Source organism: Chiloscyllium punctatum, chromosome 42, assembly GCF_047496795.1.
Source record: "Chiloscyllium punctatum isolate Juve2018m chromosome 42, sChiPun1.3, whole genome shotgun sequence".
Lineage (NCBI taxonomy): Eukaryota > Metazoa > Chordata > Chondrichthyes > Orectolobiformes > Hemiscylliidae > Chiloscyllium > Chiloscyllium punctatum.
The window spans coordinates 9,744,721-9,755,853 of record NC_092780.1 but is presented as its reverse complement, the minus strand read 5'-3'; positions in this window follow the sequence as shown (position 1 = coordinate 9,755,853).

Sequence of the window (11,133 nt, the reverse complement as noted above, 5' to 3'; positions counted from 1 at the left end):
AGCCTATTCAGCCTCTCCCTGTAGCTCAAATCCTCCAACCTTGTAAATCTTTTCTGAACCCTTTCAAGGTTCACAACATCTTTCCAATAGGACCGACCAGAATTGCGCACACTATTCCAACAGTGGCTTAACTACTAACCAATGTCCTGTACAGCTGCAGCATGACCTCCCAACTCCTGTACTCAATACTCTAGCCATAAAGGAAAGCATACCAAACACTTACTAACTGTACCTCTTATGCTCACATCCAAATCATTTACGTAAATGACAAAAAGTAGAGGACCCAGCACCGATCCTTGTGGCACTCCACTGGTCACAGGCCTCCAGTCTGAAAAACAACCCTCCACCACCACCTTTGAGCCAGTTCTCTATCCAAATGGCTAGTTCTCCCTGTATTCCATGAGATTTGACCTTACTCACCAGTCCCCCATGTGGAACCTTGTTGAATGCTTTACTGATATTTTATTTGAAACAGAAGAGATGGTTTTGGAACATATTACAAAAATATTAATGATTTTTCCAGGAGAAAAGGTTGGGTGTAACACTGACATTAACATGTCTCTTAGCTATAAAATACCAGTGCTTTTGCAACATAGCCATGTATTTGGCTCATGACAGTGATTAGTGTCTGATTTTCTTAAGTTTGTGAACCAAATGGGTTTTTACAACAATGGTTATATAGATATCATTTTGGCCAGTTCCCCCCCACCCCACCTGATTTTTATTCAATTCAAATTTCACGATTGGCCATGGGGGGCTTTGACTTCATGTCTGAAGAACATTCAGGTAGTTCAGTGCCAATATTGCTCCCTCACTATCTGCCCCACATTCCATTGTTGAGAGGAAAAACCAGATCGTAATGCTCTTGATTGATAATCGCAAGGTCAATTTAAGTAAACTATGACTCTTCTATCCTTCAGAATATCAGTCACGCTACTTTCTGTTACAAAATGTTCATATCAACTCAAATCCAAGTCTAATGCCCCTAAAAGTATCCCTCTGTTCTGCAGTTGAACATAGATGACCTTGAAACAAAGGAACAGAGGAGGCCATTCAGCCCCTTGAACCTGTTCTGCTATTTCAAGGGAACATGGCAGATCTGTGTTCTAACTCAGTGTCTGCCTTTGGCCCAAATCCCTTAAGTACTAGGGTGGGATACCAACTTTCCACAGATATAGCAAACGCAGTATACTTACTCTCTCAGGATCCTGCTGTTTCTGCAGACTAGCCCTTCCTCACAGGGGCACAGCTGGTTAATGCTGTAAGCCAGCCCTCCGTCGGGGATATAACACTTCATTCCTAAAGTCAATTTCTTCTTGCAGATCATCTCCCCGTGATGTCTTGCACAGCACATGGAGGCGCCACAGTCATGTTCCAGTTTACAGCGAGCCCCTGGGGAAGGAACACAAAGCGTTTTCAATGTTCTGTTGGGGGCAATGGGAATATTCTCCGGTTTGGTCTTGGGCCAGTCCCCTTCCTCAGGAATGTGTTATTGAACTCTGATTTATTGTCATGTTTGATTTTTTTTTCCCCCCTGCCCCAATGTGCACGCACAAGTAGCAAATGTGGATGCAATTGTTTGATTGTTGGAGAACCCCTTCAGCCCAGATTCTGGGGTTGTTGATCTGTAAGGATTGGGCTGGTCTTGATGTGTGAGCAAACCCAGGAGGTAAACCAGTGGCATGAAGAGATGGCACAAGCAACATACTGCAGACGCTGGAAACTGCAGCTCATTCCTGAAGAAGGGCTCCTGCCCGAAACATCCATTTTCCTGCTCCTTGGATGCTGCCTGACCTACTGTGCTTTTCCAGCACCACGCTAATCTCCAGCATCTGCAGTACCCACTTTTGCCCTGCTGGAAATATGTTCTGCTTAAATGAAAGTAGATTTCTACCCTACCCCTGTTTTGTTGGGACAGAATTATTTGCAATGGAAGAGAAAAGTTAAAGTTTGACAGACTTTAGGACAGGAGCTTGTAGATTATCATTCAGGAGTGTGCAGTCAATCCTTGTTCTGCTGGATATACAGTCAATGATGCTGTTAGCTTTTTATTCCAGATATAATTAAGTTCAGCTAATCAAATACTTTTGGAGCAAAAGCTGCTGTTAGTAATGATGGCCACAAAATCACCAATTACCATTAAAACCCTGACTGGTTCTCTTGTGTCCTTTAGGGAAGAAAATCTGCCATCCTCACCTGCTCTGGTTTTGGTACAATGTGTGGTTAGTTCCAAACTGCCCTGAAAATGGCCTGGCTGGCAAGCCATCCATCTAACACAGAGATTCTTTATCACCACCTCAAGGATAGTTAGGGTGGATAATGAATGCCAGCCTTGCCAGCAATATCCACATCCTGAGAGTGAATAACATGCAAGTTCATCCTTCTCAGGTGTGAGCTCTCTGGGATGTAGTGCCTAAGGCCGAACAATGGACGCTGCAAGGGAAGCTACCTCTCACGCAAGTGTGTAACCTTCAAAGGTAGTGAGTTGTTAAAGAGAAAATGATACTTAGCTTTGTGTTCCCCTGCTGGGTTGTGATCCTAGTCCTGTATTGGAAGCTGAACCAAGCAACAACCCCAATCACAGAATCCCTACAGTATGAAAGCAGGCCATTCAGCCCATCAAGTTCACATCAACCATCCAAAGAGCATCCCACCCAGAGTTTCCTATGGCCAATCCACCCAGTGGAAATTCATGCAAACACAGGGAGAATGTGCAAACTCCACACAGTCAACAGAGGGTGGGATTGAACCTGAGTCCCTAGTGCTGTGAAACAACAATGCTGCCCAACTAGGAGGGCCAGTGTGAGCCCGGTGAACTGTATGTGCTGTTTTTGACTTGAGCTCAATCTTTGAAGGAGGCACAAAAGTCTAAAGCTATTGCTTAGGGCAACAAACAAATAGAAAAAGTGACTGAAATCTCATATCCTGTGCAAAACCTCCTCTCTCCACCCCTCCTCCACCCCCAAAACCCCAATTGAATTCCTACAAATGCAGACTTGGGTGTTTCAGGAAGAACTAGGAGAGAGAAATGGCCAAGATAGTAAAGGTAAGGAAGATATATCTGCATCCTGTTTTCTGAAATTTAGACTGTGTGTTTCCAGGTCTTGAGAGGTTGTCGAGACTGCAGTGCAAAGATTCAGGATTGTCCTGTGTGAATAATTTTAATGATCGATCCTGACATTCACATGGAATAAAAGCATTTTCAAGATATTTTCTCCCTCTGGGGGTGATGGTGTGAGGGATGAATAGATGAGAAAAAAGTCATGAATTGAGCAAACAATTGGTTACCATTCAATACCTTTCCAAAACAGTGTGTACAAAAATAACAAGGCAGTGAATTGTGAGATGGGAAATTTTATGTTTTGCAACAGGTTAGGTCATTACATTGTAATGGGCCATCTCTAAAAGAAGCATAGCTCACAAGTCAGTTTTTCTTTTAGAGAGAGCACATTGAGTTAGTCACAGCTGGCTGTGTTTATTTTTAATGTGATTAAGCCAGCTGCAGAGTTTGTCCTTTTTTTCTACCTGAGTTCAGGGGGTCAGGCAGCATCCAAGCAGCAGCAGAGTCGACATTTCAGCCATAAGCTTCATTCCTGACAAAAAGGGCTTGCGCTCAAAATGTCGACTCTCCTGCTCTTCGGATGCTGTTTGATCTGCTGTGCTTTTCCAGTGCCACACTTTTTGACTCTGATCGGCAGTCCTCACTTTCTCCTGTGTGTTCAGGAAGTCTGAGTCTGCTTGCCTCAACTTGTCTTACCTTCATGTCCTTTGGGAACAGTGAAGTGACACTGGCCAAACATGCAGCTCAGACCCTGGGAGCACTGACTGTCCTGCCGACAGAACTGGCCTTCGCTTCTCAAAGGGACGCACATCCTAAAATGTTTGTCGCAGAAAAATCCCACTCCACAACCATGATCATGTTCACACGGCACCTGAAAAATGCAATGCAAAGAGATTTCAATGTAAAGAGATTTCAGTGTAAAACTGTCTGAAAAGGGTATTCTTTTTAAATAAAATGTATTGTCCATCTGCAGACAGTCCTCAGTCCTGGAAACCTAGGTTTGGGTCACTACGTTGCCTTGTAAGTATTGACATTAAATATTAATGTAACTTGCGCAATGTGTTCACCCTTTAGGCAAATCATGCAGTTCATATATGGCCACCTACCCGCGCCACCCTCCCCCTGACCTATCATCACGCCCCCCCCATGTGTGTCTACCTATCGCCTTCCCAGCTCCCCCCACCCCATTCCTGATTAAGGGTTTATGCCCGAAGCACTGACTCTCCCATTCTTCCGATGCTGCCTGACCTGCTGTGCTTTTTCCCAGCGCCCCACATTTTGACCCCAGTCTATATACGCACAGGTTAATGAATTGAAACAGGCAAACCACGAGGGGAATAACGTATCATAGAATTGAAGTGGCCATAGTCTCACCTGACCATGAGGCTGCACTCTCCTTCAGAAGTGAGATGAGTGATAGTGGTTTAACCTGAGTGCCACCGGATCTCAGGCGAGGGGAGAGGTTGAGAGGGACAGTCCACCACAGTAACCTCAGCCGGTGTAGGGACTGAACCCACGCTGCTGGCATCTCACGGCGTCACAAACCAACTGTCCAGCTAACTGACCCCAATCGCATAAAATATACAGTCTAGAGCAGACCACTTTCCCCAACCAATCCATGGTGGGACTTATACTCCATTATTTCATGTGGATCTAACTTCTATGGGTAGGATTAGTAAGTTAAGGGTTGAGAGTAAGTTGCTGGAAAAGCACAGCAGGTCAGACAGCAACCAAGGAGCAGGAAAATTGATGTTTCTGTCCGGAGCCCTTCATCAGGAATGCTCCAGCCCAAAACGTTGATTCTCCTGCTCCTCGGACACTGTTTGACCTGCTGTGCTTTTCCAGCAACACACTTTCAACTCTGATCTCCAGCATCTGCAGACCTCACTGTCTCCTTAGTAAGTTAAAGACTCTCTGCATCATCTGTGTCCTTGAAAGATCCCAAATTGCTTTGGAGCCTTTGTTTTAGTTCAATAACTACTCTTCTGTGGACAAACAACAGAATAAAAAAGAATGTGCTGGAGAAACTGAACATATTTGGTGGCATCTGCGGAGAAAGAAATTGAGTTAATGTTTCAAATACAGTAACTCTTCTTCAGAGAGCTGGAAATGCTTTTTCTTTTCCTGTGCTGTTGGTAAAGGGGTGGGAAGAGCAAGTGAAACAGATAGTGAGACTTCACAAAGCAAAAGACAAAGGGAGTGCTGTGGTTGTAAAAGAGATTTCCTGATGCAGAATAGATGTTAGTGATAGCTGGGAACCTTAGAAAATAGGCCTGTTTTATTGAGAGCCAACCCATACAACAAGACACTGAGGGCAAAGGGGTATAATCAACATGGAGGGCAGTATTTATACTCTGAAGTTGTACTCAATTTTTAGTTCTGAAGACTGTAAAGTGTCTAGACAGAATATTTGGTTATTGTTCCTACATCTTGCATTGGGTTCGCAAGAAAAATTGCAGCAGGCCTATCTGAGGCCTTCCTGCTGAGGCTAAATGGGGGTCTGTTCAGTTATCAGACCCTCCTAGTGCCTCAAACACATGTAAATATAGTCAAGATTAGAGTGGTGCTGGAAAAGCACAGCAGGTCAGGCAACAACCAAGGAGCAGGAAAATCAATATTTTGGGCATAGGCCCTTCTTCACGATTCCCGATGAAGGGCTTTTGCCCGAAACGTCGATTTTCCTGCTCCTTGGATGCTGCCTGACCTGCTGTGCTTTTCCAGCAACACTCTAATCTTGACTCTGATCTCCAGTATCTGCATGTAAATATAGTCTGGTTCAAGTAAGAGATGACTTTGGTTAATTTGACAAAGTTAAAAATCACACAATACTAACTTATAGTCCAACAGTTTTATTTCGAAGCTCTAGCTTTTTGAACACTGCTCCTTCCTCTGAAAGCTAGTGCTTCCAAATAAACCTGTTGGACTATAACTTGGTGTTATGATTTTTAACTTTGTGCACCTCACTCCAATACTGGCTCCTCCACATTTTGGTTAGTTTGGATAGAGTGTTTGTTTGTGTTCTTGATATTGCAACTGTACAGAACCAAACTGTTTGTGACTATGTATATATGTAAATATGTTTTTTTATGAATAAAGTATATTTTTGAAATTTTAAAAAAATGTCAGCATGGGAGTAAGCTGGAGTATTGGAAGGCATGCTACTGGTAGGTCAGGGTCCTTCCTACGAACAGAGTGGAAATGTTTTGCAAAGTCTGTGTTTGGTCCGAACAGCGTGCAGGAGACTGCATTGTGAGCTGTGAAAACAGTAGACTAGCTTGAGAAAAAAATGCAGGTGCACCACAATTTCACCTGGAGGGTGTGATTTGGGTCCTGGACAATAAAAAACGCAAAGGTGAAAAGGGCCTGTATTACACCGTCTGCAATTGCGTGGGGAGATGTCATAGACGGGGTTTGAGGGAAGTGGCCAGGATGCCCATAGAGGGAGCAATCCCTGCAGAATGCAGACAGTGGAGGTGAGGGGAAGATGTGTTTGCTGCTTGCATTTGCTACAAGTGGCAGAAATCCGGAGGATGATCCTTTTGAATATGGAGCCTGGGAAGGGGGTGTGGAATGTGAGGACAAAGGGGAACCCTATCATTGTTCGAGGAGGGAGGGTGAGAGGTGAGGGCAGCAGTGTGGAAAATGGGTGAAACACCACTGAGGGCCATGTCAATTCTGCCGAAAGGAGGTATCAGTGGAAGATGGTGTCTTCGGAACAGTTACAATGGAGAAATTGGGAGAATGGAATAGAATCCTTTCAGGAATCAGGGTGTGAGGAACCGTAGCTGAGGTAAATGTGGGAGTCGGTGGGGTTGTATTGGATATTGGTGGGTCTCCCATTCCCAGAAATGGAAACTCGGATGTCAAGGAAAAGAAGCAAAGAGTTGAACATGGACCAAGTGAAGATGAACGAAGGCAATTTAAACTCCGTTGCAAACAGTGATGATTTAAATAGTCTGTTGTGATTGAATGATAAATGGTGTGTGAGAGAGCTCTGGTGTTTAAATAGCATTGGGTGATCCTATACACTTCTGTCTGCACAGACACAAAGAGAACCTTCATTTTGTCCAAAGTATAGCAACAGCAATCAATATCTGCAACCAAATTTGAAACACAGCCTGACCTATATGTTGAAGAGGTTAAAAACAATGACTGCAGATGCTGGAAACCAGATTCTGGATTAGTGGTGCTGGAAGAGCACAGCAGTTCAGGCAGCATCTGAGGAGCAGCGAAATCGACGTTTCGGGCAAAAGCCCTTCATCAGGAATCATGTTGAAGTTCTAGTGTGGAAGCTAAACTCAGAATCTTCTCACTCTGAATTAAGAATGCTGTTCATGACTTTAGCTAACTGCATACTATAAAAGAATTGTCATGAAATTTTAAATGGGAACATGACTGGCTTCTAAAAGTGCTCCTGCACTACTCAAAAACAGTGACTGTGAGAACCACCCTGCCTGGTCAGTTTCAAATAAGAATGTGTTTGACTGATTTTCCTGCTGACATTGGCACTTGGCTGGTTAGTGTCATGAGGAACTATAGGCCAGCCAGTACCTGTAGAACTTAACCCAGTGACAATCAAGCAGCTTTAAAGAGCGCAAAACTGGAGAAATAAAATTAATTTACCAGAGACCAATCTCTGCCTTTCAATATCAAGTAATTTTAATTGAAATAGGTTTCACTAATAAGCCATTTCTATAATAATAAGGTTGAAACTGCAAAAGTTTGGACTAAATGAAGTATAACCCATCCTACAAACCTGGATTAGTATGTACCCCAGCTCCCAGGCTGACTGATGAACTCACGATAATATGAATCAAAGCCCGGTTTGACTAGAGTATCAGGCCGACTAAATCGAGTCCAGTCAAATGACTTGATTTCAATCTCTTATTGTCAGTCTGTCAATGCGCTGTCACCTCAAAGTTATCCAGTCTCCCTCCATGCAACAAACCCCCACCACCAACCCCCTGCCCCGACATCCCTAACCCAAAATCCCAAATCATTCCTTTCATCCTCAAACCCAATCATCATTTATACCAGGCTGCCACAGTTTCTAAAAGTTATTCGAAGGAAAGTTTTGAAGTTTGCTTAGAAGCTTTCAAACTTTTAACATGCTCTATTTTTCCAGGAGTGACGAACTTTTATGACTTTAAACATTCAGGGACTCATTTGAACGCAGTCGCTGCTTCATAATTTATTTTCTCAATAAAAGGCACCAAAAGTATTGTTGGCAAATCCAGCACTTTATATTTTTACAGGATTCAGGAGAATAAATTTGGATCTGAGAAACTTTGGGAATACTTATTTTTACAATCTCATCAGAGCCACTGTCAACAGAAGGTTTTTATGTCTTATTTATAGACTGATTCCATTACTTCTACCCCCTCTAGTGGGGAAACAGAATCCACAAAGTAATAGTTTGCACAGTCAAAGAAAATGTGCCTTGGCACAGAGATATAATAGAGAAGATAGCAACAGGCAGAAAATACATCAGCAAAAGCTGCAAGAAGAATGGAGCAAACTGATTAATAAAAATAATAACCGATTCTGGCTTCAATCACAGTTCTTGTCCACTTGATACTCACACTGCTATCTTGGGTAATTGGCTGAGCATCTGAACTTCTCTTGGCTGACATCTCTTGAGGTCCTTTGTAGGGAATAGACAACATCCAGGCCCAGATATAACCATTTACAAAAGGTACCAACCCAAAGCAGCAAAGGGAAAACGTGATCAGTTTTACCATCTCACACATAATTGGGGATGAAATAAAACAATAGGGATGTTTAATGGTGGAGCACCAGGTTGTGTTGTCGGTGAGGTTTCTGGGTATTCTGAAGCTTCCACACTCTCAACTTTTTAAGGCTTTCACTATAATCTCTGCCTGATCAAATTGTTTGCTCTGATAATGGGAAGGAGGGGCAATTAGTTGTTAAGAGCTTAAAAATTAATGGGATGAGCAACCCAACTGACATTGAATCAACAATGCACTCAAACAAACACATTTCACCATGCTCCCAGTCTTAACAGAGAGAGGGAGAGAGAGTGGGTAACACTTGTCATTATTAATGGTTTTACACTTCACAACACCCACCCCCTTCCCCCCACCCCACCCCCATACTCAGCAGGCTCCCTGTTTGTTGACAAAGGCAAAGTGCTATCATCAGCTCCATTCTTCCCTGGATTTACCAACAATCCTGAAAATTTGCAATCTCTGTAAATTCATTTGAGAAAAATGCCACCTCATTAACTGTAATTATCACCTACTGAAAGTGGAGAATCGGATGTCGAGGAACCATCTTGACAAAGCTTTACAGTCTACCTTTCAAGTATCAATGCACAGTAATACTGTATATAGTTAAAAATCACCCAACACCAGGTTATAGTCCAACAGGTTTAATTGGAAACACACTAGCTTTCGGAGTGACGCTCCTTCATCAGGTGATAGTGGAGGGCTCAATTGTAACACAGAATTGAAAGCAAAAATTTGCAGTGTGATGTAACTGAAATTATACATTGAAAAATTGATTGTCTGTTAAGCCTTTCATCTGTTAGAATACAGTGATAGTTTCACTTCTTTCATGTGTAAATCACAAAACTTGTTGGACTATAACCTGGTGATGTGTGATTTTTAACCTTTTTTTTAAGAGTTTCATTCTCAGGTTGACTGTTGGCAATGGTGATGGCTGGGCAGTGTGTTGGGGGTGTTGGCCCCCTGTGTCCTCTGTCTGTGACCTGATGTTTGGATTGATTCTAATCTGGGGGTGAGATGGCAGAGTTTTGCATGGATTCATGCGGTTTTTGGGCTTGGAGTTCTACGTGAGTGTGTGTGGTTTTTGGGCGGGGTGCAGTGTGGCTCTGCGGGTACAGATTCACCCCGCAGGGTATGTGTGTGCATGTGGGTCTTTGTCTGTGTGTGTGTGTGTGTGTGTCTGTCTGTCTGTCTGTCTGTCTGTCTGGGGTGGGGGTTGTGGGTGGAGGAGGGTGTGTGTATGGTGGGTGCGGAGTGTCTTGGGTCTGTGGGGGGGGGTGCGTGTGTGGGTGTGGGAGTGTGTGTGTGTCTATGGGGGTGTGTGTGGGTGTCTGTGTGCGCGTCACGCAGACACACACGCACACTTTCTCACGCTCTCGGCCCCTGCCCTGGACAGGCGCACGCACGCAGATGGGCAGGGACCCACATGCACACATGTAATTTGTGGGGTGAATTTGTGCTTGCAGAGTTGCATTGCACTTTGCTCAGGGACTGCATGCATTCGTGTAGAGCTCTGAGCTCAAGGACTGCATGAGTTTGTGTGAAACTCTGTTATCTCACTTTTTAGATTGGAATCAATCTAGACATCGGGTCGTGGACAGAGAACAGGGGGTTGGCAACTTCAGCATATTGTCTAGCTATCACCATTGTTGACAGCTGACCCGAGAATGCAACTTTTAAAAAAAGGTTTTGTGATTTACACATGAAAGAAGTGAAATTATCACTGTATTCTAACAGATGAAAGGCTTAACAGACAATCAATTTTTCAATGTATAATTTCAGTTACATCACACTGCAAATATTTGCTATAAATTCTGTGTTACGATCGAGCCCTCCACTATCACCTGATGAAGGAGCGTCGCTCCGAAAGCTAGTGTGCTTCCAATTAAACCTGTTGGACTATAACCTGGTGTTGTGTGATTTTTAACTTTGTACACCCCAGTCCAACACTGGCATCTCCAAATCAGGTTTATTTGGAATCACTAACTTTCAAAGCACTGCTCCTTCAAAAACCTGCTGTTGTGCAATTTTTAACTTTGTCCATCCCAGTCCAACACCAGCACCTCCAAGTCACAGTAATACATAGTGATTCATGTCATAACAAATGACTTTACTCATGTAAATAAGGAGAAACTACAGGGGTAGATGGTTCAGCTACTGAAGGACAATGATTTAAAGTCATTGGGAAAGATCCAGGGTGAGGTGTAGAGTTTTTTTTCAGCACAGCGAGTTGTTATTAACTGAAACTGCCGAAGGTAGTGAGGGCCTGTCAGCTCACTTAGCTGGAAGACTCGAATGTAGCATACAATGAAGTCAACAACATGA